This window comes from Taudactylus pleione, unplaced genomic scaffold (genome assembly GCF_031769625.1).
Source record: "Taudactylus pleione unplaced genomic scaffold, aTauple2 ptg000162l, whole genome shotgun sequence".
Lineage (NCBI taxonomy): Eukaryota > Metazoa > Chordata > Amphibia > Anura > Myobatrachidae > Taudactylus > Taudactylus pleione.
This window is the reverse complement of record NW_028284564.1, coordinates 419,465-440,000: the sequence shown is the minus strand read 5'-3', so window position 1 is coordinate 440,000 and position 20,536 is coordinate 419,465. Positions and strand designations below refer to the sequence as shown.

At 42.5% G+C, this 20,536-nt stretch overlaps 1 protein-coding gene and 1 pseudogene across 1 annotated transcript in view; one reads left to right on the top strand and one right to left on the bottom strand.

Annotated features, from left to right (window-relative positions):
• HSD17B4 (hydroxysteroid 17-beta dehydrogenase 4) overlaps positions 1-20,536 on the bottom strand; it is a 305,815-nt gene that overhangs the window by 257,776 nt on the left and 27,503 nt on the right. The window lies entirely within an intron of this gene.
• Positions 2,240-2,971, top strand: LOC148521425 (ubiquitin thioesterase OTUB2 pseudogene; annotated as a pseudogene).

Genomic DNA, 20,536 nt, shown 5'->3' with positions numbered 1-20,536 from the left:
GAGAAGGAGAGGGAGAGAGGGAGAGAGAAGGAGAGGGAGAGAGAGAGAGAAGGAGAGAGAGAGAAGGAGAGAGAGAGAAGGAGAGGGAGAGAAGGAGAGGGAGAGAAGGAGAGGGAGAGAAGGAGAGAGAGAGAGAAGGAGAGAGAGAGAGAGAAGGAGAGAGAGAGAGAGAAGGAGAGAGAGAGAGAGAGAGAGAGAGAGAGAGAAGGAGAGAGAGAGAGAGAGAGAAAGAGAGAAAGAAAGAGAGAGAGAGAAAGATAGAGAGAGAGATGGTACTGTTCGTTGAGAGCATAAAATTTTAAATGGAGGAAGTCTGCATAAGAGCACAATTTCCTCAATTGTCACTCGACAGTTCGTGAGCACTTTTGCAGGCATCTGGTGCATTTGGAGTGCCAAAGTTGAGGTGTGGATCTGCAAGGGGGAGAAGTGATCACCGGAGCCACAGACTCAAGAGATAATGGGGGAAAGAAGTGAGTCGAGCAGGGAGGATAAGGACACGGTGTCAAAATCCTCAAGGTTTTGCTTAGTGATAGTCACTTTACGAGGCAGAGATGGAGAAGGGGTGAGGAAGATGGTAAAAGAAAGATGGTGATGGTCAGATATGGGAAATGGAGAGTTGATATAATGAGAAATATCACAGCAGTGAGTGAAGACCAGATCAAGTGAGTGTCCAGTCACATGAGAGGATGAGGAGATCCACTGAGACCAAGTGATGATGTGAGGGTAAGGAGTTTAGAGGCAGAAGATTCTGTGGGGACAAATCGATAGGGATATTGAAGTCATCTAAGATGAGGGTAGGAAGATCTGAAGAAAGGAAATGGGGGAGTCAGGAAGCAAAGTTGTCAAGGAATTTTAAGGCTGGACCAGGGGGACAATAAATGACAGCCACTCGGAGGTGAACAGGTTGAAAGAGGCAAATAGCATGTACCTCAAATGAAGAAAAATGAAAAGGGACAATTCTGAGGGTATGAGTTAGTATAGGGCTTGACAAATCTTTGTAAAATCTAGGAGCCAGCTTAAAAGTTTAGGAGCCAGACCATTGTCAGCGAGGAGCAGTTACTGGTGACCGGCACATATACTGTACAGTTGGAAAGGCAGTTATTGGCAAGGGGGTGGCACATATACAGAACCCCACACTGATAGCAAAACACAATACATAGGGTACCGAATAAAATAATGCCACCCCCCACCCCCTCCAAAGAAGCAACACCTGCAGTGTAGTTAATGCAAGGCTACCACATACCACCATAGAGACTTTCACCTGAGAAGTCAATGCAAGAGGCTGAGAAAATTTGTAGGGGAACTTCAAGTACCAGTAGGTACTGTAGGAGCCCCAGTACAGAATTGCAGGCTTATCTACCTCACGCTGTGGGAGTTGGGAGGAGTATCAGCCACTTACTTTCAAAGCCAAAGTCCTCCTCCCCGTTGGACTCAGTCTGCATGGCCTCCCTGTAAAGTTGGTGGAAGTCTGATGAGCTGCAGCAGCCCTAGCACCACCGTGCAGCCAGCCAAGTCCTTGAAGCCCGAAGGCCTCTCACAGAAGACCTCTATCAAGTTGACCCACAGCAACTCTGTCAGGCCGAGGAGGTGCAGTAGCAGTTGGCGGGCAGTGACAGCGTGGTGGCTTGGCCCGTGAGTCAGTCACTCTGTCCGTCCCCCCTTACACACTGTCGACGCTGCTGGGAGGTGGGAGCAGCTTCCCCTTCACCACACACACATACATACACTTGCATGAGGCGGAGCCACACTGATTGAATGTTGCGAGTTCACACCACTCCTCCTGCGATGTGCATGCACCTTCGGAGGAGCTTTTTTTTTTCTATTTTTTATTACAGTTAGCTTTATTTGTAGTGTTTATTTATAAAATCTAGTGGCCAGGATTAAAATCTTGGTTGCCATGGTGACCTGGATTTGTCGAGCCCTGAGTTAGTAGGAGTAACCAGAGGATATAAGAACCCCAACACCACCACCTTGGTGATACCCAGGCTGGGGGGTGTGAGAAAATGTGAAGCTCCCAGAGAAAAAGAGCCACAGAAGCAGTGGTGTCAGTGGGGTAAATCCAGGTTTCGGTGATGGCTAAGAGATTTAGGGAGTTGGAGATGAAAAGCTCATGGACCAGTTTGTTACAGACAGATCTGGCATTCAAGAGGGCAAAGAAGAGTGGGACCGAGTTAGTGGAGATGTGAATAAGATTATCAGTGTTGTTGGTTTTGCAGGAAAAAGACGGTGTATAGCAGCCATGACTGAAGATTACTTTGATTTTGTAACAGAAAAGTGTGATATAGCGTCATTCATAGAACACCACGCTGGCGATCCCCTGTATCAGCAGAGCTGAAAGACCTTCAGGCCACGTACTGCGCTGTCCGTAAAACGCGAGCTGATGGCAGCTGTTTCTATAGAGGACTCGGCTTTGCCTATTTCAAATCTTTGCTTGGTAAACAGCAGGAAATTCTCAGGATAGGAGAATGTTTAATCCAGAGCACAAATGAGCTCCTAGCAGCCGGGTTCTTGGAACACCTATTTTGATATTACTATGAAACATTTCTTAGCATTGCAAATATGACTTGAGAAAGATGGTTCGGTCTCCAACCTACTGAAAGCGTTCAACCATCCATATGTCTCGGACGGTGCCATCCAGTACCCGAGACGGGTCACCTCTGCCTTCCTCAGAACAGGGCTGAGTTCTACCAACCGTTCCTAGAGGACGGGCTACACATATTGGACTTTTGTACTGGAACCCATGAACACTGTATGTGACTATATTTAGATCATCGCCCTGACGCAGACGCTGAACATTCCTCTGCAAGTAGAATATGTGGACTCCATGGACAATGTGGTAAATCAATATGTCTTTCCTGAGGGTGCTAGCCCCACTATCTACATGCAGTATACACTGGATCATTACTCCTTGTTATGCAACACTTCTAGTGTAAGTTGTTGTGTTTTGTCCTCATCTGATCTTAAGTGTTGACTGTTTTTTAGCTTTAAAGAAATAGTACAAAATAAAATACATTTTCCAAAATGTAAACAAAAATAAAAAACACCACATTATCAGGGTTTCTGAAAATGAAAAAGGTGGAACAGGATAAGACATTTCATGGACTAGAACATTTATAGTAGATTATAATGCAACTTGCACAAGAGTGATATCGATATACGATTCAACACCGCAATATTAAAATGTAATTATACGTGTAAAAAAGATCACAAGGTTAATTAAGGCATTTGCAAAATAAATAAATAGGGTGCTGCGAAAATAGAAGCAAGGAATCGAAGCTATAATAGCAAGTCACAGTGCCAGGATTAAAAAAAATAAATACAACTGTTATTATCATAGAACAATATGTTAACTTTACACCGATGCTACATCTATGAGCTATGAACAATAAGATGGAAGTAATCTGAGTAGACAGAAGCCTTACAGACATAATGTACAGTACTCTGAATGCTCATGACACTGCATTGAAGAGCTTCAATTAATTCTGTAGAAACAGAACATGCACAATTGATGCCGTAGTCATAAAACTAGATAAAATAAAATAAATCTTCGTAATAGTTCCACATGCTGGTAAAACAAGGTCACCTTAACCTGACATGTCATTGATTAAAATAAACATTACTACATAAAGTATATGCTGAAATGACTTTCCGGGGCATAGCTGACAATGTGGCTCTAGTAAGTAGTAAGCCTGCAGTCCTGTTCTAGCTCTTTAATGATTGTGCTCACTGGAGCAAAGACAGAGCCATACCGCAGTAAAGTTCAGTAATGTTCTAATTTAATTGTTATTACATCCCTGATCTATTGGACTGAGCTGTGAAATGTGTCAACAGCATATAAATAAACCATAATACACGATGAAGCGATTCATGAATTAGTAAAATGCTATGTTATTCTTTCCATCTGTCGCTCCTCCCTTTGCCAGTATTCCCACCTCCTACAACTGTGTTGTTCTCACTGTACTACCTTCTGACCAGTGACATCTCCCAGTATGAATGTGTTCTGCATGGAACCATTATCTGATCTTTCATGATAAGTTTGACCTGTCATTGTGCTAGATATTTCTTACATGAATGCTTACATTTTTAGTAACATCTTAAATATCTCTATGGCCTTTCTTGTTTTTCATATTTTTAATGTAAATGGAATTTTATGCAAGCTAGAAAAAAGAAAATGCATATTCCTCACAAAATGTCAAGGATATAACTTACAAAGTTTAACAACCAGGAAACTCTGGTAATAAATCACGTACTTAATTGCGAATTGGAAGAATCAAATAATTAGCATCCAATTTGCAACTAATGCTCAATAAAGGATAGTTGCCCAATTTGCAAATACATCACCACCTAACTTGAACAACACAATTTTCAGAATTGTCGGCAGGCACAACGTCTAATGTACTTCATTATTAATGTGGATTTATTAGATACTACAGAGCACCGTTACTTTGGGCAGTGGGGAAATCAGAGCACACCTACAACAGGCACATACAGCATAGATAAATAAATGGAGACTGGAAAACAATAGGTAGCTAGCAGAGCAATCACAAAATCATTTGTGCACCATTTGTGGACACTGGGCAGTGAGGACACATGAAGTGAATACCGGGCATAAACTGAAGACAAGCATGAGTCTACACCCCTCCAAAACAATCCATACTAGAACCACCAGTTGTGTTGCACTTCTGCGATCCAGATAACAGTCTTGCAGACCTAAATGTTCTGGCATACAAACATAACTAACACATGGATTACACAGCTTGGACTCATAACTAGGCACTGTGTATCCTTTCATAGTGGTTTTGGAAGCATTCCCCCTACAGAAAATGCAACAGTTTATTTTTGCATGCATTTTTCACACTGACGAGTATGCATGGAATATGCAAGTGTGACATCTGCTCCTAAACCAACAATATAAAGTACAGTAAACATTATGGCCATATAGACCATATACAAAATTGTTCCCATGTTTTCAGTGTAAAATAGAGCTCACATGATACAGTATACACTAAATCCTGACGCATGCAGGTTAAGTATTCTAACTCTTCTCCTAACCCTAGCCCTCTTTCTGGTGGAATCTGCTCCCTCCAAGGGAGGCTAGAGTGAAACCTGTGTTCATTATTCCTGGAGTACATGAAGGGTTTATAACTCCCACACACCTGTTGTGCTTTCCTCCTGATGCTGGACAAACTGGCCAGGTGATAGGCATGGGGTGGTGGTTAGCATTAGGGTGCCAGGACCTGGAAGGAGTGCTCAAACATTCACTTTTAGGTTTGTTTGCTTATTTTCTGTTATGTGCTTGTGTGTTTCCAGGCCTATACTCACGTATGCTAAGGTGCAGTGTTTGCTGCCATTAAAAAGACACTGTTTCATTGAATACCTGTCTGTCTGAAGTCCTCATTTCAATACCCCCTGTATTGTGCTGGTCCAGTGCTGTGAGCATGTGTAACTGCACAGAAAGGTAGTACATTTCTTTTTGATCACTGCCAACTATTCTGCCCCAGCGAAGTTCTCTTGTTAGACAGGAATTCATTTTCAGGCCGTATTATAGATCTTTAAATTGTGCTCATTACTAAGGACTTTGTATGTCCATCTATGATAAACGGCAATATAAAATCTTTTGTATCATCACATTTTCATAAATAGACCACTAGATCTACTGTATCGGTGGTATATGAAACATTCAGATGTAATTTCTCAGTGACCTACACATAAAAGGAGTCTGTAACAAACCGACACATCTACAGTGCATCCGGAAAGTATTCACAACGCTTCACTTTTTCTACGTTTTGTTATGTTACAGCCTTATTCCAAAAAGGAATAAATTAATTTTTATCCTCAAAATTCTACGCACAATACCCCATAATGATGTGTAAAAAGTTTTTTTTGCGATTTTTGCAAATTGAATAAAAAAAAAAAAAAAAACTAAAATCACATGTACATAAGTATTCACAACCTTTGCTCAATACTTTGTTGATGCACCTTTGACAGCAATTACAGCCTCAAGTCTTTTTGATATGATGCCACAAGCTTGGCACACCTATCTTTGGGCAGTTTCACCCATTCCTCTTTGCAGCATCTCTCAAGCTCCATCAGGTTGGATGGAAAGCATCGGTGCACAGCCATTTTCAGATCTCTCCAGAGATGTTCAATTGGATTCAAGTCTGGGCCACTCAAAGACATTCACAGAGTTGTCCTGAAACCACTCCTTTGATACATTGGCCGTGTGCTTAGGGTCGTTGTCCTGCTGAAAGATGAATAGTCGCCACCAGTCTGAGGTCAAGAGTGCTCTGGAGCAGGTTTTCATCCAGGATGTCTCTGTACATTGCAGCATTCATCTTTCCCTCTATACTGACTAGTCTCCCAGTTCCTGCCGCTGAAAAACATCCCCACAGCATGATGCTGCCACCACCATGCTTCACTGTAGGGATGGTATTGGCCTGGTGATGAGCGGTACCTGGTTTCCTCCAAACATAACGCCTGGCATTCATGCCAAAGAGTTCAATCTTTATCTCATCAGACCAGAGAATTTTGTTTCTCATGGTCTGAGAGTGCCTCAGGTGCATTTTGGCAAACTCCAGGCGGGCTGCCATTTGCTTTTTACTAAGGAGTGGCTTCCGGTTTCCTTCTGGCCACTCTATCATACAGGCCTGATTGGTGGATTGCTGGTATTGGCCTGGTGATGGGCGGTGCCTGGTTTCCTCCAAACATAACGCCTGGTATCACGGCAAAGAGTTCAATCTTTGTCTCTCATGGTCTGAGAGTCTTTCAGGTGCATTTTGGCAAACTCCAGGCGGGCTGCCATGTGCTTTTTACGAAGGAGTGGCTTCCGTCTGGCCACTCTACCCATACAGGCCTGATTGGTGGATTGCTGCAGAGATGGTTATCCTTCTGGAATGTTCTCCTCTCTCCACAGAGGAATATATTTATTTATTACCAGTTATTTATATAGCGCACACATATTCAGCAGCTCTTTACAGAGCATATTTAGCCATTCACATCAGTCCCTGCCCCAGTGGAGCTTACACTCTATATTCCCTATCACATGCGCACACACAGATACACACTAGGGTTAATTTGTGTTGGGAGCCAATTAACCTACCAGTATATTTTTGGAATGTGGGAGGAAACCGGAGTACCCGGAGGAAACCCACAAAAGCACATGGAAAATATGCAAACTTCGCACAGGTAGGGCTGTGGTGGGAATCAAACCCATGACCTCAGTTCTGTGAGGCAGTAATGCTAACCATTACACCGTCTGTGCTGCCCTAATGCTGTAGCTCTGACAGAGTAGCCATCGGTCACCTCCCTGACTAGGGCCCTTCTCCCCCGATCGCTCAGTTTAGACGGCCGGCCAACTCTAGGAAGAGTCCTGGTGGTTCCGAACTTCTTCCATTTACGGATGATGGAGGCCACTGTGCTCATTGGAGCCTTCAAAGCAGCAAAATATTTTTCTGTACCCTTCCCCAGATTTGTGCCTCAAGACAAGCCTGTCTCGAAGGTCTACAGACAATTTCTTGGACTTCATGCTTGGTTTGTGCTCTGACATGCACTGTCAAGTGTGGGACCTAATACAGACAGGTGAATGCATTTCAAAATCATGTCCAATCACCTGAAATTTACCACATGTGGACTCCAATTAAGTTGTAGAAACATCTCAAGGATGGTCAGTTGAAACAAGATGCACCTGAGCTCAATTTTGAGCTTCATGGCAAAGGCCGTGAATACTTATGTACATGTGATTTCTTAGGTTTTTGTTGTTTTTTTTAAATGAAATTTGCAAAAATCTCAAAAAAACTTTTTACATGTTGCCATTATGGGGTATTGTGTGTAGAATTTTGGAGGACTAAATTAATTTATTCCATTTTGGAATAAAGCTGTAACATAACAAAATGTGGAAAAAGTGAAGAGTGAATACTTTCCGGATGCCCTGTACAGTATACACTTACTAATTTCTTCAACCATGTCAACCAATGCGGGGTGGGGGGGTGGTGATCTCTTTTATTGAGCCTTTTCTTTATTTAAATTTTTTAATATGAATCAAGTTGGATTACTATAAAACCATGCATAGGGCGGTGTAATGTTATGTAAACTGCTAATACTTATAGCTTAAGTAGTATCACATGACTACTAGGGCAATCAGATCCTTTGGGCAGACCCTATTCTCCACATAATCCTCCCAATCACACTTACCTACTTGACAGGAATGAAATGAATCACAGCAGGAGCCTGCAGTCCTCAGTCATCATGTATATAGAGATCAGGCGACCCTGTACTTAGAAAAAGGATGTGGAATTTTTGTTTATCAAAACCATTATGACATTGCCAAGACGACCGTACATTAATTTTCTGTAGTTTATATCTCTGGTGCTCAATGGACAACTTGCCACAACTAAACACGTCACTGCTGGTGAATCTTATGACATCATGACAATAACATGCACAGTGCAAACTCTCCCGTCACCAAACACTTTAAGGCACTTGTTTTTCTTTTTATAAAGAAAATATAAAAAAAATTATGTGTCAAATGAATTTTCTTTTTAAGGGGTGAATTTATCCTCAAGCCAATTTAGAATAAAGTTTAACACTGTTAAATGTATTAATAATACATAAAGGCCCTCTTTTCAGTGCTCCACAGAGGCTCTTAATCTGGCTTTCAAGCAAACACAGCATTCCCATAAAACAATCAACACTAACAAATTAAATCCAAGAATTAACGGCTCAGGCCTCGGAGACAGGCTGTATAACAAGCCGTGCACACGGGGTTTGCAGAAGTATATTCTAACATAGCGGATTCCCATGATATGATGTAGGGATTTCTGACATAAGCTACAATTAAATGAAAGCCCTCCAGATCACTAACTATTGTTAAAAACACCATTTACCAACCTGTCGTGTCATACAAACAATATATAACTGCAATAAATTGCCACAAATGTAAGATTATAATATCGGTCTCTTGCATTCATCCACAGGGTAGATAACAGCGCACATATTCACTCAGTCAGTATGATTTACATCCAAATTGTGATCCTACAGTTTAAAGAAAATGAACGTCATCACTATAGCAATCCCTATCCCTATAGCTGATACCACATATTTTATTGCCAGTTTCTGTAAAACAAGCAATACAGAATGAACTTGCAGAAACCAAAAAAAATATGTACTTTTACTAGGTAAAGAATTTGCTTTCCTATTTACTCCTGATCAATAGATTTGCTGAGCTTTCAAAAAGGTCACAGGTCTCTCTAGTATTTTAATGCCACTTTTTTCTTCAAACATGTAATCTCAATGGAGGGGGGGGGCAATGCTTAAACAACCTCGCTACCACTCCTGTGACCCACAGGCCTTATAAATATATGTGTGATTTCATTCTGAAAGCCTGAGTGCTTAACCCCTCCACTTCCCCTGCTTTTATATAGTGGACCTGGTCATTTCAGATTGTGGTTTCAGGGTCAGCGATGTGACCAGGTATTGGTCATACACTATGTGTTTACACCTTTTTGTTTTTTGTGTAAAGACGGAACCAGTGTGGAAGTCTGCATTACATGTATGTACCAAAAATGTACAAAGCATTTTATATATCCACAGATGTGGCCTCTTGCATCTTTGCTGCTTGCATGGCAAACATGCGCACGCAACGTGCCATGTGATTTGTCACGGCAGTGTGCGCCATGGTACACCATGCCGCGGCTGCGTTCGCACCATGCAATCCTATGGTTTGTGGGTGCGAACGCAGCATGCGTACCCTGCCGTGGGCACACGACTTGCACCATACGTGGCGCAATTTGCCGCACAAGCGGCAAAGATGTAAGTGGAAAAATCTGTATGTTAAAATTAAATTTTTGTTTTAGACACAATCCTAAATACTTTTGAGCAATCTAGTATGTAGATTACAAAGTTTATGTCTAAATGGCTACATGACCAAGGCGGTGAATGCATTGAAAGAAACCAGCTCATCTGAAAAAAAGGAAATCACAGCTGCTCAACACTTTCATGTGTAATAATTATGATATCACACTTACATAAATTAAGAGATTTCAAAGGACCATAACTAACATGGAGGGACATTTGAGACAGTATAACACTTCAAATAAGACATTATAGGCCTACTAGCTATAGAGGGCTTTAACAGATAGCTTAGAATAAAATTCAAGTTAATGTACTGTGGAAATGCACACTGACACTCCCAGATCTGTCCCATGGGTGTCTGATGTACACCAAAACATACTGTAGTGTGGACTGTTGAAACCTCTGGCTCCTGCAGACATCAGCTTAAGTGCCGCCAAAGGGAAGAAATCACAAAATCATATGCAAAATAAAACGGTCACTTTATTAAATTGCTGGATTAAAAAAAGACATGTATTGTTGGTTCATGTAATACTATACATTACTATATGCTCTTAAACCTATGTGTGTGCAAATAAACCCCATAGTGTGTTAGATATTTTTCTCTCTAATTATAAAGGCAACGATAGTGCATACAGGCTTCTTATCAATACTCATGACACAATCTGAATATGTTCATGTTCGGTTATGCATTTTCTTAAAAACCCAAAACCAGTCCATTCTCCAATGATCTCCATAAGAGAACTGGAGGCAAGTGCCCATGTGTGATCTTATTATAGGCCGATCCTAAGTGTGATATACAAAGGAATATGCCGGGTAACTTGCACTTTAGGGTCGCCTTTCCTAAAGAAAAATTTTGGGTTTTGTTTAAACACCTTTAATGACACCCCATAACAAAAGTGAAAAATACCTTGTTATTTAGGCTGGACTAGGAAAAGGTTATTCTACAAGTTGGGTACAGGATCCCGGCACTAAGGACCCCGACGCTCAGAACCCCGACCAGGTGAGAATGCCGACACCTGCAGGTAAGTATCCTAACACTAATCCTAACCCTAAACCTAACCTTCTCCCTGCAGCATAAACCTAACCCTCTCGTCCCACAGCCTAAACTCTCCACCTAGTGCCTAACCCTAACCCCTAAACCTCCCCCCACAGCTTAACCCTAACCCTCCCCCCTAGTTCCTAACGCTCATACTTACCGTCAGGATGTCAGCGGTCGGAATTTCTGAGCACCAGCCTCCTAACTGACGGGATCATAACTACAATTACATACTGTACCTAATCTACATAGCAAAACAAAAACAGTTGTTATTCTATACTGCAGACTGATGTAATAGCAATGGTGTCAGTAATAATGGCAATAGCCGGTTTTCCCAAAAAATGTGACTTGAATGAGATCACAAACCCCTTTTACAAAATAATGAATGGACTTCAAAGAGTTAAATCTTACACTAATTATTCTGGGACTGAGATAATGGAAGGAATAAAAATAAACACAGCTGAGAGTTTCCGAATAGATATAATAGATGATCAAAGACCAAATCAATAAACAGCACTTAATGCAATAGATTTGTTCCTATTAAGTAAAGGGCAATACAAAAAAAAAAACTAAAGAATGAGTAAGTATGCCTTCAAAACATTTATACAAAAATGTTATGTAACCATACCCAAGTTCAGGTGAAGTCATATGCATTTTGATAGCAGCTACACTTTCGTAGGAAGAGGGAAGCTTGGCAGTAATGGTGTGTTCTCACAAATGCAGTTCACTGAGGGGCTATTGACTGAACCACGAGTAATATAGAGATGGATGTATTTTTTGCACTTAGTACATGGGTAATAATGCGCACAGATATGGGCGGGTGTACCACAAAATGCATACTACAACTCTGCATATGGGCGAATATGGACATTTTTCCCCATGTATGCAAGGCTAACGCATAACCATGTCTAATGTGCCTTGTTAATTGATTATTTCTTGGTTAGCCTCCTCCAAAGCTCACTTGACCTAAGATGCCTTTATGAAAAGTTGTAATGTATTAGTAGTAGTAGGATCTAGTGCAACTATTTAAATTAAGTTACCAGCACATAACAAAAAAAAATCCTATTAACACCATTTCCAGGCCATACTTGCCTTCTTTTTATAATGACATTATCATGGTCCTATGATGGTGATGTAGTTCATGCCATCGCACAATGTGGTGCATGAATGTTATGCCATGTGCAGTAGATTGCGTCATAAAGATACCACCCAGCTACTTGGTAAAAAGATCAGATATTTTCTGTATGCGAAAAGTTGAATGAACTTTTAATCAAGTCACAAAAAGAGCATGTTGGAAATTAGTTGGCAAATGTTTTTGTAAAGTAATTTTATTTGGTTTTTAACAAATGGAGATAACAAATATAGCATGGAAGTATAAAATATGCTTAGGTGTTTATGCAGACGATGGCTATATGGATTTTAGTTGTGTTGGGTGAGGCGGAGGATGGGAGGGAGGAAACCGGAGGGAAAGATTATTCAGATGAACTGGCCGAAGATGAAGTGAATTACTGTAGGTAGACAATGAGGCGGGCTCATAATAAGAGCTCCATGTGTTCCCAGTATTGCTAAATTGATTAGGGCGGCCATTAATTATAATGTTTATTTGTTCTAGTTGTACAATTGCCAGATATTACCGATTAGTGCTGTCATTATGTAGGATTTTGATTTTTTCCAACCAAGAGCTAGAAAACCTTTGGATGCATTAATGATCTGCCCATTAATATTAAAGTGAACTTTGGAACATCTGGCATGAGAGGAACAAGTACGAGAGATTAGTGGTAGCCTGACCTGCCCAGGAAGACCTCTAGAGATGGATGGGAAGGGGACCGAAACTTTATCCTGTCATTATATAGGTGGCACATTTGTAAGTACTGGTAAAAACAGGGTGCCGAAAGACCAAAACAGTCACTGGTTTTGTTCTATTCTGGAATAGAGCAATATAGAGCCATAACCAGGAGGAATTTAATATTATTCTTAATCCATTTGCTGAATACTTTCATGTACAGCCATTCTTTGGTTTGAGCATTGCATGAGTGAAATGTGAATGCAAGTATTTAGTTATGTAAAGAGGGGGACCCAAGCCACCCTCCTTAGGAAGCCTATAATAGGACTTTTTGACAAACCCAGGACTCCTAAAGCCGCGTACACACAAAACGATATGCTCCTTGAGCGATATCGTTCAGTGTTGTCCCCTCACCTGCCGGGCTCAATGTCGTTCCCAAGTAAGGCCGATGAAAGATATCATTAACGATCAGCGGGAACATGCATCGTTAACGATGTCTTGCATACACACGGAACAATATTGAACTGTATGAACTATATCGTTATTGGCCTGTGTGTAAGCAAGTATGTTAATAAATAAGTGACTGACTGGATGACCTTACTTGTCACCTGATCACTGATTAGTTTTGATCCCGACTGGATCTGGGGGTATCAGGGATTCCCCCTTACCGTCAATAGCTGCCTGTTACTGACTCCGCCCACTGGCAGTGGCATGTAACGTTGTTGCCACCACTAAACTTCTACCATCTGCGATTGGAACTGCTTACATACACCCAGGCTCCTACGGCCGGTACATGGAAACACTTCGATGCGCCGATGAGCTGCAACCACATCCCGGTTGGCGTTAGCTGATTCCACCAGATCCCTCACAATGGATCAGGCACTGCACAGCCTAGCAGAGGTCTTGAGCTTGGAGACACTGGGTTCAATCCAGAACAGCCGGAGAACGGAATAGCGTTTGACACAATTCCGTCGTCGCAAGATTCAGATGTCATCGTAAAGGCAAGATGTTTATTGCTCAAATAGTCACTCTTCCCCTCAGCATACAGATATTTCACAGCAGTACAATCCTCCTTGATATTCAAAAAGATATACATATAATCAGGCTTGCAGGCCTTCTTTTAGGTTTCATTCTTACACACAATACCACAAGGGGTAAGTCCGCCCTGTGGTTTTTAACTAATTAAATTAAGTGCATGTGCCTTGCATGCCCAAGGCATGCTCACCTTTAACATTGTCCCCTATAGACAGTGGGGAGTGGTCACTCCCCTGTGCCTGAGCCCACCCACAGAGCTCAGCGACACTCCGGCTCCGTCACGTCTGGAATGAACAATTTGTTCCCTCCAAAATGTACTTCCAGGAATCTGCTAAGGGGCCAAAGCCTGCTACCTCTGAGCTCCAGAGGTGGACAATCAAGGTCCCCAGGCAGGCTTTCATGGCCACGAAGGGGAAGCTACGCAGCTCCCTGAAAATAATCAGCTGCCTGCATTAGCCAGCTTCCCATGCACCTCCTCATACCACTTTCGGGTATGAGGCTGCATATAAGAGAGCACAGTGTTCTCCCCAGGCTGTTTTTTATGGGTGCACCACACAGCAAGAAACAGCCTTCCACCCGGCACTTTGGTAGCCTGTGAGTGGGGACAGTATATAGGAACTGTGTAAAAAGAACCAGATCCTACAGACTTTGCAGCTTTTTCATAATCGGACAACTGGGCCTCTAATAAGAGGAGAATTAATATATAAATTGTTATTTCAAATTTAAATTATAAGGCCAGGGTTTAAAACATGTTTATTATTGCAAAGGCCTCCTCCTGGCTACTTCTTGAGGCCACCCGGCTGGAAAAAAATTTCTGGGGGGAGAACACTAGGGCAGTTTATTTGTCTGGAACGGACTGGAGGATCCAGCAGCCCACTGAGGACTCTGGATCCCCTGGATGTCCAGAGATGTCAAGGTAAGTGCAAATTTAACTGATAATTATACATTTAAAATACATACATTAAATATATAAATTTTGTGCCTGTGTACCACATCAGGCTTTACATACAGCAGCACTGCAGCTTGGGCCCTGTGTGCCCAGCTCAGTGCTGCACAGACATGTTTAAACACTTTGCACATTTCACTTATTTAAAACCTTGTGTGTTTTTATTTACTATGCCCAGTGCTGGGATACTGGGAGCCAAGCGTACAGCATTCGGGCCTGCAGCCGATGGCTGGATCTTTTACCCCCTACTGCACAGCCCTGGATCCTCTTGCTGCTCTGGGGTACCAGGAGCCTGCGCTCCTGACCCCCAGCGTGCAGCTACTTCAGTCCTCCCCCTGGTACACTCCCGGGCCCCAGCGGCCGGCACACTGCCCTGCATGCAGTGGCCCTCTCTCCTTGCACCGCACAGGGAGCTGGTTACTTTCTTCCTGTATGTATATGATATATATTTTTTCCATTAGTAAATAAGTTTAGTTTTAGGAAGAAGAATGTGAAAAATAACGAAACATGAAAACATAAGACAAGAAGAAAACAAGCAATTTCAGAAGTATGGACTATTGCTAATAATGACACCAGGGCTCCCCCGTGTGTCTGTAAACCTAACTGCATTGTCATAATATGTTCAGCAAATCACCCAGACTGAAGAATATAAAATATATCCAGGCTCTAATGCTCTGTAAAAATAAATCCTCCTGTTCTTTTTAATAAATGAACACGATAACTTTGTTGAATTGTAATTGAGGCTTTGAACAAAACAATGTGGGTCAGGCTTTTCAATCACTTTGAAGTAACAACTCTTGCTGAACATCTACAAGCATTTAAAATGATGCACCGGAGCAGTGTTCTCTACAGCCGCACCTGCATTTCATACAGAAATGATTTCTTGGCGGTTTCAAGTCCACCAGACAATTTATGGGTACTCTGGCACAGCCCATTACAGGCTGAGAATAGTGCAGTTTAAAATTATTTATAGTGCTGGCAGCTTCAGCAAAGGTGCATTTTCCTGAAATGAAGGATAAAGAACTCTTCCTAGAAAAAGGCATGTAGAGCTGTTCCTGTGTATGAATATATGGCCCACATTTAGAGGTCACTGCAAGCATGCAATAACATCGAACACTGTCAGACGTAATACAGTATAGAACCATGCAATCCCCCTTACAATAAATGTAATCAGTTTTGCATCAGAAAATTTACTATGCATACATCCAGTAACACATGGTCAGGTGTTTATACCAAGAGTACCTTATTATTCTATTTTTGTCTGTTATTCTTTTCCTGCAGCCCCCCGGGGGGCGGTGCCTAACCCTAACCTCCCCCAGTGGTGCCTAACCCTAACCCCCCCCCCCTCCCCTCCCCTCTCCACAGGGGTGCCTAAACCTAACCCTCCCTCTCCCTTGGCAAAGAGCTAACAGTAGTCGGCTTACCTTTGTTCGGAAAGCCGTCTGTCGGGATTCCGTCATCGGGCTAAAGATAAGTGTCGGGATTTCGTCAGACTACTTCCCGGCCATTGATATTTTGACTACATCCCCTTCCCAAGTACCCTTCCTTATTCCCAGACGCTTTGCTGGCTGCCTCTAACGCACAGTCTAAAGCTCTAGACTTGCCATACAGAACTCTCAGCAATAAGGTACCTCCTCACACCTACCTTTTATCCCTAGAACTTTCACAAAACAAACCTACACACTAAAGCTGGCCACACACATAGCGATATTTTACACGATTTGGCCGATTTCGATGAATTATGACGACAAACCGTGTAAAACATGCCAAAATTGTGAATCCCCACTCACGTCCCCGCTGGTCGCACATCGTATCATCAGATCTGCCGTGCTGTAGGGCAGATCTGACAATCTAGAAAAGCGATGCACTGTCAAAGTCTGGATGCAGGAGAGATCGTATGAAGATTGGACACCAAATTGTGTGGAGATCGTGTGGAGATCGTGTGCAGAGCTGCCGGGGAGAGTTTCAAGGGAAATCGTACACATCGGCTGATAGTGAGCACATCGCTATGTGTGTGGGCACCTTTAGGGGGCTGATGCAGAGTTGGAAGTAAATGTGCACACATGCAAAACTGTACCCATCTGGAGATGCGCCAGCCTGCTACAAGTGATTATCATCAATGAGTACTTGCAGCTGCCCAATGCTAGGTGCAAAAAAACATGCCTCCTACCAGGCTCCTGTGTGCTTATGTCCAGGTGTGACCTAGAATCAGCACTTACTCTACCCATTATATTCTGTGTGTCAGGACAGAGAGACAATGGCCCTCATTCAGAGCCACTCGTTAACAGCAGTACGCTCGTTGCGTTCCGATGTTGAATAACCGCGCATGCGTCGGTGTAACACTGCGCATGTGCGTACTGCAGATTGCGAGTTTTTTGGGACTCGTTTCTAAAATAGCGTACAGGAAGTGACATGTCAAATGTGATTGACAGAACAGGGCGTTTTAGGGTGTTGACGAGGGTGGAGATGGAAAAACGCAGGCGTGGCGAGGCGTTTTTGGGGCGTACATACATTAGCAGATGCGAGCGTAAAATGTGTACGGACCGACTCCTACGTCACTGGATGATCCTCTTTCCCTTCAAATGCTCGCACAGCTTAGGGTCTGGATTACTCGACCACATTGGCGATGGCCTTCTCCTCCGTCCCTGGACTCCACGATGTTGTTGCGATTAATCGCGGGCGGGCAGAAAAGCAATTAGTGTTGGATTGAGAACCGGCTTGGTATGTGTTTTGAAATCAGTTTTTTGGGATAGCACAAAACGTACGCAGGTGGAACTCAGAGCTGCTAATGTCAGGATGACACAGTCAATTTGCGTACATTTGGGGGGGTTTATTTGGGCAGCAATTTGGTGGTTAGGGCCTATTGTAACAATAATTTCATCATGTTTTCAGTTTCGCACCATTTTATTTGTGCCTCTTGAATTTGCCGAATTATATGAATTTTTAAACGTTCCTTAAAGAGCCCTTTTTTTTTTTTTTTTTTTTTGGCCGAGTTTTTGCCTTTTGGCCCAGGATTAAATGTAACCCATTTGTACAATAATTTCACAATCCAATGTCATTGTTTAATTTCCAATTTATTGCTCAAACAAAAAAACTTATTTTAAAAATTTTGGGGACATCTTTTTTGGCCAAAGATATGTTCCCAAATCAAACAAATTGGCCCAACATAACTGTTGACATAAACATACATCAAAAAAATAAAAACATTTCACAAGAAAGGAGAGGGAAGTTTTGACCCGAAAGGAATATGAGCCAAGCACAGAAGGAGTGTGGGAAAAGTCACCATTGCTGTCACCGTTTTTTCACCCGTTTGGATGGGGGAGGGAGGGCGCCAGACCGGGTCCGGGATGTCATCGGGCTGGCCTGTCCAGAGGCAGATGTTGTGGCCTCTGGACTAGGCACAGGGCTGGGCACATTTGGAGGATTGGCTGATGTTGTGCCAGAGGTGGAGGATCCTGATGTTCCGGCAGGAAGGGAGGTCGGCTCCACCATGTGCTGGCGAACGAGCTGCTCCAGGGCATTGGCGATGCGGATGTTGGCCCTGGTATTTTCCGCCAGGGCCTGACCAATGGTCTCGTTGGCCGCAGCATTTTGCTCCAGGGCCTCAGCCACCCGTAGCAGACTGGCGTCCATCCTCTGCAGAATCTCCGTATGGGAATCCGATTTGAAATTGAGTTCTGTGAGGAGGGCCACTGCCTGCGAGGGGGATTGTCCTGGACTGGCTTCTGCAGGGTCCTCAGCCGGATGTACTGGTTCCTCCCCTGCAGAGCCAGCAGAAATTCGGCGGCCAAGGCTCCCCTCTGGAGCAGACTCATCCGCCTGTGTCTCTGTTAGGAAAAAAGAGAAAAGCCTCACATTACAATCTACATATTGGCACAATAACATTTCAGAGTTGATGACATCCAAAGATTTACCTGGGACAACATGAGGAGCTGCAAAGTCTGGCATGTCCGTATCCATGTTGGACACGCCAAACACCTCCACAGGCTGCACACACCCCTGTGCCAGCTCTTCTAAATCCGTCAACTCCAATGACACAGGGGTGGGACCCCCACCTGTCCCCCTTGCATGCCTAGCCCTGTCCGCGAGTTTTTGTTTTAAGCGATATTTGAAGTCGCCCCATCTGTGGGAAAAAATGGAAGCCATTATCCTTTGGTTTAAAATGGGGTTTGTTTTTAGGGGGGGCAAGGGTTTTCTTACCGCCGTTTGACATCCCGGGCTAGACGGACATAATCACCCACCCTATTGACAGCAACGGCTACCTCTTCCCACATTCTCCACTTCTGGCTTAGACTCATATTCCTGTCTGCCTGTGGCAGGATGTCCACACACTTCTGGATAAAAACCTCCATCTCCTTTCTTGTGAAATGTGGCTGCCTTTTTTTTTTGGCCGCTTTGGCCGGAATACTGGGCCCAGCAGCCTCTTCCATGTCATTCTCCTCACCTATTTGTGTAAATTTACAGAATTCACAAAATCACAACTTGCCTAATCTTATGTTTCAAATTAATCATTGATACTAAATGCATGAAAGACTTACCGCCTGACTCTTGGGCATTTTTTCCCTGGTCTGTCGCCATGTCTGAGGTCCAAACAAGAAATACACCAGAATTTGAATGTGTTTTCGTGACGTATTTATACATGCGTCCTTATTTTGCGGCCGCATCATTGATTGTGCGGCCCTATGATCCCTCCTTAATTTGTGCGGGAAACGAAACACTATTTATGGCTTGGTGTGTCTCAAGTCGAGGTGGCGTTTTTGGATTGTTGGAGGTTATCTTGGCTGGAGTTTATTGATTGCGTAGAAAGGAGTTGGCGGTTGGAGATTCGTTTGTTGGTTAGATTTGCGTTTTTTTTTCCGTTATCTTTGTTGGTTTAGATTTTTGGGACCTCGTTTCTTGATTTGGTAAGTTTTGTGAAGTCTAACTTGTGTTCAATTGTTGTTTCATTGTGTTTCTTATTTTTTGTAAATTTTGGATCCATAATTTCTTCTATTTTAGATTTTGTTTATTTTCGACCCAAAAGACCTTTTGATTTTGACTCTTAGATATTTGCTCTTGGGAAGTCCATTTTTTATCTTGTATTTGCAAACGAATTAGCGCATTTTTAGTAGTTACTCTTGTGACTTGTATTAGCGAACTAATTAGCGCATTTTTAGTAGTTACTCTTGTGACTTGTATTAGCGAACTAATTAGCGCATTTTAGTAGTTACTCTTGTGACTTGTATTAGCGAACTAATTAGCGCATTTTTAGTAGTTACTCTTGTGACTTGTATTAGCGAACTAATTAGCGCATTTTTTGTAGTTACTCTTGAGACTTGTATTAGCGAAGTAATTAGCGCATTTTTAGTAGTTACTCTTGTGACTTGTATTAGCGAACTAATTAGCGCATTTTTTGTAGTTACTCTTGTGACTTGTATTAGCGAACTAATTAGCGCATTTTTTGTAGTTACTCTTGTCACTTGTATTAGCGAACTAATTAGCGCATTTTTTGTAGTTACTCTTGTGACTTGTATTAGTGAACTAATTAGCGCATTTTTAGTAGTTACTCTTGTGACTTGTATTAGCGAACTAATTAGCGCATTTTTTGTAGTTACTCTTGTCACTTGTATTAGCGAACTAATTAGCGCATTTTTAACAGCTTAATAATCATTCTAACTTTTTGGTGGTTTCTCTTTCGCTTTTTGTGCCAACATTTCGACCCATTTTGATGTACTGTGTTAAATGTCGCTTTGCTGTTTTGCTAAATGGGTGTTTGGCATATTTTAACTTTGGTCTAGCACAAAATTTGTAAACAAAAATACACAGAGTGAAATGTGTCAAGTAATTTTGGTGTTTATTTTCAGTTTGGACGTATCATGACAATACCCCGGCATGTAAGCAGCAATGG